General features: G+C 37.7%; 1 pseudogene; it reads left to right on the top strand.

The window, feature by feature from the left end:
- The first annotated feature begins 8,175 nt into the window (after positions 1-8,175).
- Positions 8,176-9,553, top strand: LOC125392744 (tubulin alpha-1B chain-like; annotated as a pseudogene).
- Positions 9,554-11,310: the final 1,757 nt, after the last annotated feature.

Below are 11,310 nucleotides of genomic sequence, written 5' to 3' on the forward strand. Positions count from 1 at the left end.
TTATTTCACATTCATTGTCTTCTTCATACTTCAGATCAGGCTCCTCAGTGCACCGAAAGCCACAGCTCCACACAAGCATCCCTTGACCCGCATTAGCACAGGGGTCAGGACAGTTCCCCATCATGGCATCTTGACATTAGCATCTGAGGTTTTATACCGTGGTCCTTTGGCAACCACTGTTCTTCTGTGGCAGTGAGGTCAATGCTGTGAGATTTAAAACTTTTAATTGAGTATGACTTTGGAGAATCTGTGGTGGTAAGGTATTCTGTTCTTTTTTTATTTTCTTTGATGTTGGAGACATCTACGGGATTATTCTATAATAACCTGTCCCTGTGGTTTGTAGGGGATGCCTATATTATGGAACATTTTAAATGCTCAAGAGGTATATGGAGGAACATTGTCTATCTTGAGGCACTTTGGATAGTACAAAATGGAAAGTACAGTTTTGTTTCATTTGAACAACAGGCACCATTTTTCCCATTGTGCTCAACTCCCTCAAGGAATAAGCAAAGGCCACATCTTAACCTGCCTTGTTTACTTTAATTCAGTTTTTAGCTAAGCACTTGGAAGAAAACTTAAGAGCCTCTTCAACAGTCCTCTTTGCATTTTCAAAAGTCAGTTGTTTTGAAAGCACCTTTTTAATGTTGGAGTCACCTGTAAGATGTCATGTCATGTGTAATAGCAGGCCACAGAGTCTGGGTACAATATTTTCTGGTCCTTGAAAATCTCAGTTAACAAACTTCAGATAATGCCAAGGTTTTATTGATTGTTCATTATTTTTGTTTTTTAACAGGAAAGTTAGTGGGTTATTTAAGTTAGCTTATTCAAAAAGAAGTCTTGACAGCCATTTAAAACTGACTAGGCACCTTTTTCAAGTCTGATTTTAAAAGCCAGGCTACATTACCTTCTATACACTGTGACTTTTCAAGACCAGCACGGTCTGCAGTGCTGAGAGAGCATAATTCTTTGCCTGTACCATGCTTTTTTTCCTCATACATGACAGACTCTCCAATGAAGGCCACTGGAAAAGTGGCAAACCTTTGGAAGTCGCTCCAGTTCACAGTGCTTGATCATTTAGACAAGACTAAAGAAAGGACAGTGCCCTATTATGGAGTCATCTACATGAATGGCATGCTGGGTTATTTTTATTTACAATGAAGTTTAGGACCCTTAAAGATTTTAATAAATGAAAAAAAAAAGCATGGATAGACCCACTTGAGAGGCAGAGGCAGGTAGATCTTGTTGTTCCACAGCATTTCTCACCTCCCCTTTTTTTCTTAAAACAGGAACTCTGATTTTAATATCCTTTGTTTATCTTTGTGGGACAATAGTCTTTTATCCTGTCACTTGTATTATTTTAATACAATGATGATTGGCCAGTAACCAGGCAGAAAGTATAGATGAGGCAACCAGGCAGGAAGTAGAGGCAGGGCAACAAGAACAGGAGAATTCTGAGGAAAGAGTCAGCCTGCAGTCATAACCCAGACACAGAGGAAGCAAGATGAGAATGCCTCGCTGATGAAAGGCACTAAGCCACATGGCTAGCACAAACAAGAATTATGGGCTAATATGAGTTATAAGAATTATAAGAAGCATGAGCTAATAGGCCAACCAGTTTATAATTAATGTAGAACTCTGTATAATTAATGTAGACCTCTGTGTGTTTAACTGGGACTGGGTGTGACAGAAACCTCAGTCAGCAGATCTCTGTGAGTTTGTGGCCAGCCTGGGCTGCAAGAGCTAGTTTCAGGACAGGCTTCAAAGCTACAGAGACACCCTGTCTTGAGAAAACAACAACAACAACAAAGAACCACAAAAGATTCATCTTTGTGAATGTCTACCATAGATCTTTTACTCTGCAAGAAAAGTATAGCAGCTAACTAGAATACCAGTTAATTTTTAGAGCAAGTATTATCATATCAGGTTCATGCTTCCATTACTTTTGCAATGGGTCATTTATAAGAGTAAATATTACAAAAATGATAGAAATCTATACATTGTTTAAGCAGTTTGAGTTGCCCCTAACCAATACTGAGACCAATATGGATGTTTATATATATCTAGCTTGTCATCAGAAGAAATCAGGAATATGACACTCTTAATTCATATTAAATAAGTAAATAAATCACATCCAATAAAATGTTATGTAGGGATCCATGCTAGGAATAATGATAAAAGGGACTGTGTGAGTAAGAGAATAGATGTCTTCTACATAAGTATAGTTTTTCAGAAAAAGTGTAATTGGAGTACAGAAATAAAGAATATGGATATCTGATAGATAACATTTTAGGTCAGAAAAATAACATTTAAAGTTCTTTTGACTCACAGCACTTAAAGTATTGAAATAATATCCAGGAGGCAACTGTGAGTATAATATAGGGATGAGGGGGAGATTATGTGACCTACACAGCATCATGAAATGGATGATAATAGGTCAATTTATAAAATGCAGATTTCTTGAAAATTTTTGTTACGTAGGTATCAATAGGCCAAAATAAAATAAAATAAAATCAGCTATTTTTGGAGCTAATAATTTTGATATTAGGTAAGGGATATTCAACCAGAACCAGGTGTACAGAATATCTGTGATAAGACCAGAGGGAGACATGAATATATCTTAGACTAGGTCAGTATATGGAAATTACATTTGTAATTTAATAAATAAAACTTGCCTGAGGATCAGAGTAAAATAGCCCCACTGGTCAGCCTTACAGACCAGGCAGTGGTGACACACTCCCTTAATCCCAGTAACCACCGAGTGGTGCATGCTTTTAATCCCAGCTCTAGAGAAAAATATAAAATATGTGTCAGCTCACAGTCTCATTCTTATTCTGAGATTCCTGGAGGCAAGATCGCCAGACTGAGGTCAAGGTAAGAGTCAGGAGCTTGCTACTTTGCTTTTCTGTTCTTCAGGTTGACCCCAATTTCTGTCTGTGAGTTTTTGTTAATTAAGCTTCAGAAAATGATAAAATGAAGTCCCTAGACCTCTACACATTCACATCTACTTATTTATAAGTAGATTGACTAAATTGAAGAAAAGAACATTATAAAAGAAGGGTCTGAAAATCAATTTTAATTCTCAAATATTTTGACAATGTATCAGAGATTATTAAACAGAGAAATGAAGGTTAAATGTTTGAATTTTATCCTCATATATTTTATTAACTTTTTAATTACTACTTATAGTAGTTCATAAAGAAATGTGAGAAAGAATAAAACTCATTTAAAAATGGGACATTGTTTTAAAAATAGACACAATCTTACAGACCTTTGGTAAAAGCTTTTATGCCACCATTTAAAAATATATACTTTCAGTGAGCCTGCTTACTGAGATACAGTATAATGAAACTTAAGATGTCACAATTGAACCAAGATTTGTTAATCAATGGAAATGTTGTCTTTAACTTCTATTTTAAAGTTTATTGAAAATTAATTCTGTTATAAAATATCAGCCTTCTTCTATTCACAATATTGGAAATAAAGGAAACTATTCATGATATATTTTCCTTTAATGTCAACTATAGTAGTCCTTTTGCATTTTTTTATTGAAAATTCAATTCACTTCCACACAGATAAGACACCAAAGCTGCAAACTCCACTGACCACAAAGAGTATGTGGGGGCTTTGCTGTGACAGATTTAGTTTTAGTATACTATGACCTATAAGTCCTCTAAACCTCTTGGAGAATTCTTCCACACAGACTCTCCCTTGTGTCTTTTTCTAGCTCTCCTCTGCAGCTGCCATATTCATGTTTTCTATCATTTCCTGGTTTAGCAGATGGAAAAATTAAAAAATAATGAATTCAGAGAGTTTAACTGATCACAGTAATGAAGTTTCACATAAATGCTCCTTGCACCAAAATACAATATGCCTAGCTGGCACAATGGAAGCAGAGTAAACATCAGAAGAGGTAGCCAGTATCTCTTCTATGTATATTACTTCTAAGTGGCCAAAAAGCAATTGAAACCCACTCTAGCTTTTTCTTTTTGCTAATTAGAATTGGCTACTGTGTGTGAATCAATAAATAATTGCTAATGTCAAAGTATCATCCGTAATGATTTTTGAACAATATACATATAAAATCATACAAAATATTCCCAGAAAAGGACATAAACTCTTTTTGTGAAATCAGTTGCTTTGTTTACAATGTATTTTTTAAAAAGAGTATTACTCTGAAATATAAAATAAGTTCCATTTGAAGTTAATACTCAGTTTATACATAATAAACAGTGTTCAAGAAGATGAAGTGACCTGTACAAGGACAGATGGCTAATTATCTGGAGGGTGGGGACAAAAACTCAAGTCCCATAGCTATCAATTAAATATCTTTCATCTCCAGTGGCACAGTTACTAATTGTTTAGGATTTTCCAAGACTACCAAAGTAATTCTTTGTTTTTTAAAAAGGTATAAATTTGTATAGATAATTAATAGATAAAATATTCACAATTTACCACCAGGAAAATACACGTCTTGTAGCACATATGTATGTTCTGTTACCTATAAAGAATACAAGTCTTGTAATATTAAACTCAAATTTAAACATGGAAGAGCTGATAAAGTGTCTAATGTCTATATCTTTCTTCAGGCTACTGTTGTATCTGTTAGAAAATGTCATCTTTGCCCAAATTTCAGAGATGTGAATTATTGTCCAGATGGGTAATGCTTATTCACTAGAACTATCTCCTTAAACAAGGTGTCTCTCTGGGTAATGCATAAATATTAAAAAGGACATTCTTTTTTCAGGAATCAGTGCTAAGATCAGAGGAATTGAAGGACCTATATCAATAGAGTGGAGCTAGCCTAATGGGAAGTAAAAATATATAGGCTGTGATGAATCACCCTTATAATCTATCATAAATGGAGATAACATTTCTGTAAATCCTAATAAACTGGATTTGCTATGGACAGAAATACTACTGAAGAAAATGAATAAAACAGGGACATTTGCTTAGGAAGTGAAGAGAAAATAAACGTAAAATTTAAGAAATATTCAGAACATATTTTAGGTACAACTATAACAACAAAAACTGTATAAATAAAAACTGAATATTAAATACTATTCATTACTTACATAAATCAAAACTTTTCTTGTGCATATATGGATTGATCCACTTTGTGTCTCTTTAGTTTAATTAAGTAACTTAATTGCACATATTTATATGATTAAAAGATGACAAAAAAAAGAGACATGAAGACTTTTAAATTTTCTGTAAACCATAACTCCAACCATCTTAATGAAGGAGACCGGGCTAGTCCTAGGGAATGCACATAAGACATCACCCACTGTTTTCTAACAATCGCTAAAGCCAGTCCAACAACCTCAGAGTGCACCTTCTCATTTGGGCTTCATACTCTGGACCATAACTTTGGCAGAATATTTCTGCTTTACCAGAGACGAAGCTCAATCTTGAAGCCCAATGCCTGTAAATATTCCTTAAAGCCTGTCCAACACCCTGAACAATGCTCCATCTCTTGATGTACATATCAGAGACCACAATGGCAGGCAAGTTCTGATGTATTGGAGGGCAGAGCATACTAGGAATCCCAGCAATCAAGCAGGTACATAGAACCCCAGAAGTCCCCAGAGGTATTTGGAACCCCAGAGGCGACATTTGTACCCAAAACTCCAGAGATCTTTGTTGTTGTTGTTTTCTTTTGTTTTGTTGTTGTTTCTTTGGGGTTTTGGTTTTAGTTTTTTTGTTTGTTTGTTTGTTTTTATTAAAATATAAAAGTTTCCATTTTCGCCCCTCTTCCCAACACCCTCCCACTCCCCCCACTCCCTCTCCTTTTCCCTCTCCATCCCTAAGGGCAGTCAGGGTTTCCTGCCCTGTGGGTAGTTCAAGTTCCTCCCCGCTCCCTCCAGGTCCAGGAAGGTGAGTATCCAAACAGACTGGATCTCCAAAAATCCAGAATATGCAGAGGAAACAAGTCCCAGAGTCATTGTCAATGGCTTTTTAGAAAGACTTCGGGCCAGCCACATTCAGGGAATCCAGCCTCCTCCAGAGAATCTGGTTGAAGAATTGGTTTTAGTTTTTTGAGACAGCGTTTCTCTGAAAACTCCTGAGATCTTACAGGCTGCAAAATCCCCACTGGAGATATTCTCCTGAACCTAAAAACTATTTAGTCACCAGAACCCCGAGCCTCTTAAGCCAGAAGACCAAAGAGAAAACAGAAGTGAAGTAAAAAACACTCGTTCAACAAAAACAAACTCAGGAATGAACACCTAGGCCTATAATCATCCCAAACCTAGATACCTAAACTATAGCATAAAAACAAAATCAACGCCAGAAAGGTCAAGATGACACCACTAGAACTCAGTTATCCCATAATAGTAAGACCTGAAATTGCAAAGAGCAAAATAACCTTAAAACCAACTTCATGAAAATTATTTATGTCCTTAAATAAAAAGTGAAATTACCCTGAAAAAAAATGTACAAAAAACAGATGAAAAGATTAGAGGAAATCACTAAATCTCTTTTTAAAAATAACAATAAAGCCAGAAGAAAACAAATGGGTGAAGAAAGCTGTTCAAGATCTAAAAATAGAAATAGAAGTAATAAAGAAAACACAAATAGAGGGTATTTTGAAGATGCAAAATTTAAATGAGGAGCAGAAGGAAAGAGAACATGAGCAAGGAAGGCAAGATCAGAGGGAACCTTCATCCCACGAGGGATGGCGATACAGACGGAGACCCACATTGGAGCACCGGACTGAGCCCCCCAAGGTCCAAATGAGGAGCAGAAGGAGGAAGAACATGAAAAAGGAAATCAGGACTGCGAGGGATGCTATCACCCACTGATACAAGGGGACGGATCTAATGAGAGTTTACCAAGGCCAGTTGGACTGGGACTGAACGAGGACATGATCTAACCAGATTCTCGGAATTTGGCCGGATTCTCTGAATGTGGCTGGCCTGAAGTCTTTCTGAAAAGCCATTGACTATGACACTGGGACTTGTTTCCTCTGCATATATTGGATTTTGGGGATCCAGTCTGTTTGGATACTCACCTTCCTGGACCTGGAGGGAGGGGGGAGGAACTTGAACTTCCCACAGGGCAGGAAACTCTGACTGCCCTAAGGGACGAAGAGGGAGGAGGAGAGGGAGTGGGGGGAGTGGGAGGGTGTTGGGAAGAGGGGCGGAAATGGAAACTTTTATAATTTAATAAAATTACTTTCAAAAAAAAAAGAAAATGCAAAATTTAGGTACATAAACAAGAAATACAAATGCAATCATCACTAACAAAATGCAAGAAATAGAAGAGAGAATTTCAGGTGTTGAACATACAATAGGAGAAATAGTTTCATTGGTCAAAAAAAGTATTATGTCTAATAAAATCCTAACACAAAACATTTAGAAAATTGGGGACACTGTGAAAAGACTAAAGAATAATGAGAAGAATCCCAGGTAAAAGTTGAGAAAATGTATTCAAGAAAATCATAGAAGAAAATTTTCCTAATCTAAAATATGGCATGGCTACTAAGGTACAAGAAGTTTACAAAACACTAAATAGACTGGACCATAAAAAATTCCATATCGTATGATAATCAAAACACTAAATGTATAGAAATAAGAAAGAATATTGAAAGCTACAAAGGAAAAAATCCATGTAACATATAAAGGCAGATCTATAAGAATTATACTAGACATCTCAATGGAGACTCTAAAAGCCAGAGGACCTAGACAGATGCCTTATAGACTCTCAGGGACCACAGATGCCAACCCAGACTACTAGACCCAGCAAAATTTTCAGCCAACATAGATGGAGAAAACAAGGTATTTTTGATAAAGTAAAATTTAAACATTATCTCTTCACAAATTCAGTCCTACAAAAGGTACTAGAAAAAAAAAAACAACCTTCAACCCAAGGAGGTTAACTACAACTATTAAAGCATAGGAAATAAATAACCTCACACCAGTAAAATCCAAAAAAAAAAGTGAAACACACACAAAATACCACCAATAACAACACAAAACAACATGAATTAAAAATCACTGGTCATTAATATATGTCAATATTAATGGATTCTGTTCACAATAAAAAGATATAGGATAAAGTAATGGATACAAAAACAGGATAAGCTCATTGCGTTACTTACCACTACTCTTAGCTGTTGGGAAGGTAACCGGAACCCGTGTCCGCTCTGTCACCCTCGTCTTCTAACCCGTAGCTACCATGCGTGAGGGCATTTCCATTCACGTCAGCCAGGCTGGTGGCCAGATCGGCAATGCCTGCTGGGAACTCTACTGTCTGGAACATGGCATCCAACCTGATGGCCAGGTGCCAAGTGACAAGACCATTGAGGGAGGAGATGACTCCTTCAACTCCTTCTTCAGTGAGACAGGCTCTGGCAAGCATGTGCCCTGGGCAGTGTTCGTAGACCTGGATTCCACGGTTATTGATGAAGTCCGCACTGGTACCTACTGCCTGCTCTTCCACCCTGAGCAGCTCATCACAGGCAAGGAAGATGCTGCCAATAACTATGCCCGTGACCAATACACCATTGGCAAGGAGATCATTGACTTTGTCTTGGACAGGATTCGCAAGCTGGCCGACCAGTGCACAGGTCTTCAGGACTTCTTGGTTTTCCACAGCTTTGGCGGCAGAACTGACTCTGGGTTCACCCCCCTGCTGATGGACAGGCTTTCTGTTGATTACGGAAAGAAGTCCAAACTGGAGTTCTCCATCTACCCAGCCGCCCAAATTTCCACCGCTGTGGTTGAGCGCTACAACAACATCCTCACCACCCTGGAGCAGTCTGATTGTGCCTTCATGGTATACAATGAGGCCATCTATGACATCTGTCATAGAAACCTCGACATTGAGTGCCCCACCTACACTAAATTTAACCACTCATTAGCCAGATTGTGTCCTCCATCACTGCTTGGTTCAGATTTGATGGAGCCCTGAATGTTGGCCTGATAGAATTCCAGATCAATCTGGTGCCCTACCCTCGCATCCACCTCCCTCTGGTCACATATGCCTCTGTCATCTCTGCTGAGAAAGCCTACCATGAGCATCTTTCTGTAGCAGAGATCACCAATGCCTGCTTTGAGTCAGCCAACCAGATGGTGAAATGTGACCCTCGCCATGGTAAATACGTGACTTGCTGCCTGCTGTACCGAGGTGATGTGGTTCCCAAAGATGTCAATGCTGCCATTGCCACCATAAAGACCAAGTGCAGCATCCAGTTTGTGAACTGGTGTCCCACTGGCTTCAAGGTTGACATTAATTACCAGCCTCCCACTGTGGTACCTGGTGGAGACCTGGCCAAGGTCTAGAGAGCTGTGTGCATGCTGAGCAAAAACACAGCCATCGCTGAGGTCTGAGCTTGCCTAGACCACAAGTTTGATCTGATGTATGCCAAGCATGCCTTTGTGCACTGGTATGTGGGTGAGGGTATGGAGAAGGGGGAGGTCTCTGAGGCCCATGAAGACATGGCTGCCCTAGAGAAGGATTATGAGGGGGTTGGTGTGGATTCAGTTGAAGGAGAGGGTGAGGAAGAAGGAGAGGAATACTAATCTGTTCTTCCAGCCCTTGGATCATGTCAAACTCCCAGAAATTCAGCTTCAACGTTAGCTGACAGTCGTTCATGCTTTCGTTTTAACATTGTTCTGTGATCATGTCTTTTCCATGTGTCCCTGTATGGTTTATTTCCATGATGTGTCAAAGGAAAAGCTTTAAGGAAAATAAAAAGGATAAATTCTTCTGCTGCATACAAGAAACACAACTCAATATCAAAGACAGATATTACCTTAGAAGAAAGGGTTGGAAAGGATTTTCCAATCAAATAGACCAAGAAGCAAACTTTTATAGCCATTTTGATATCTGACAAAATAGAATTCCAACTAAAATTAATCAAAAGGGATGGAGAAGGACATTTCATATTCATCAAAAGAAACAATCAACAAGGGAATGCTACAATTCTTAGCATTTATGCCCCAAATACAAGGGTACTCACATTTGTAAAAGAAACATTTCTAAGATTAAATCACAGATCAAACCTCACAATTAATTATGGGAGATGTCAATACCCCACTTTCACCAATGAAAATGTCATCCAGACAAAAACTAAACACAGAAATAATGGAGATAATAAATATGTGAACCAAATGGCCATAACAGATATCTACATAACATTTCACCCAAACACAGAAGAAAATTTCTTCCTCTCAGCATCTCACAGGGCATTCTTCAAAACTGAACATACACTTGGTCACAAAGTAAGTCTCAATAGATACAATAAAATTGAAATAATCCTTGGTTTTAGGAATTTATTGCTCTGAAGAGATAACATGACCAGGGAAATGTTTATACAGAGAAAATTTAATTGGGGAATGTCACTTAGACGTTCAGAGGTTTAGTATATTATGATCCTGATGGTAAGCATGGTGACATGCAGGAAGATGTGGTGCTGGAGTAGCTGAGGGCCCTATATCTTCCAGGTAACAGGAAGTTGAATGAGAGACTTGGTGGTATTCTGAGCATAAGAAACCTAAAAGCCTTGCCTCACAGAAATGCACTTCCTCCAACAAGGTCATACCCACTCCATCAAAGCCATACCTCCTAATAATACCACTCCCAATGAGATTTTAGGAGTAAATTATATTCAAACTACAACATTTCCTATGCCTTTTCAGATTACCATGATTAATGCTGAATTTCAAAAACAATAGAAACTACAGAAAGCCTATAAGCTCATGGAAACTGAACTATTCTCTACTGAATCATCAATGCATCAAGGAAGAAATAAAGAAATTAAAGACTTCTTAAGATTGAATGAAAATAAATATACAACACACCCAATTTAGAGGACACAATGAAATCAATGCTAAGAGGAATTTCCATAGCACTAAGAACCTTTATGAAGAAATTAGAGAGATTTCTTACAAGTGACATAAGAGCACACCTGAAAGCTCTAGAGCAAAATGAAGCAAACAACCAAGAGGAGTCGAAGGCAGGAAATAATCAGAGGGCTGAAATCAAATAAAATAGAAACAAAGAGAATAACACAAAGACCCAAAGAAACAAAGAGTTTGTTCTTTGAGAAAATCAACATGATAGGCAAACCCTTATCCAAACAAATGAAGAAAGAAAAAAAAACAGAGAAAGAACATGCAAAGTAACAAAATCAGACCAGAAATGAAAAGGAGACTGTAACAGAAGACATGGAGGAAATCTAAAGAATCATTAGGGATTATTTCAAAATTGGAAAATCTAAAAAAATGGAGGATTTTCTTGATAGGTACCACTTACTAAAGTTAAATCAAGATCATATGAGCAATTAAATATACCTATAACTTCTAAGGA

Source organism: Myodes glareolus, chromosome 2, assembly GCF_982192425.1.
Source record: "Myodes glareolus chromosome 2, mMyoGla1.1, whole genome shotgun sequence".
Classification (NCBI taxonomy): domain Eukaryota; kingdom Metazoa; phylum Chordata; class Mammalia; order Rodentia; family Cricetidae; genus Myodes; species Myodes glareolus.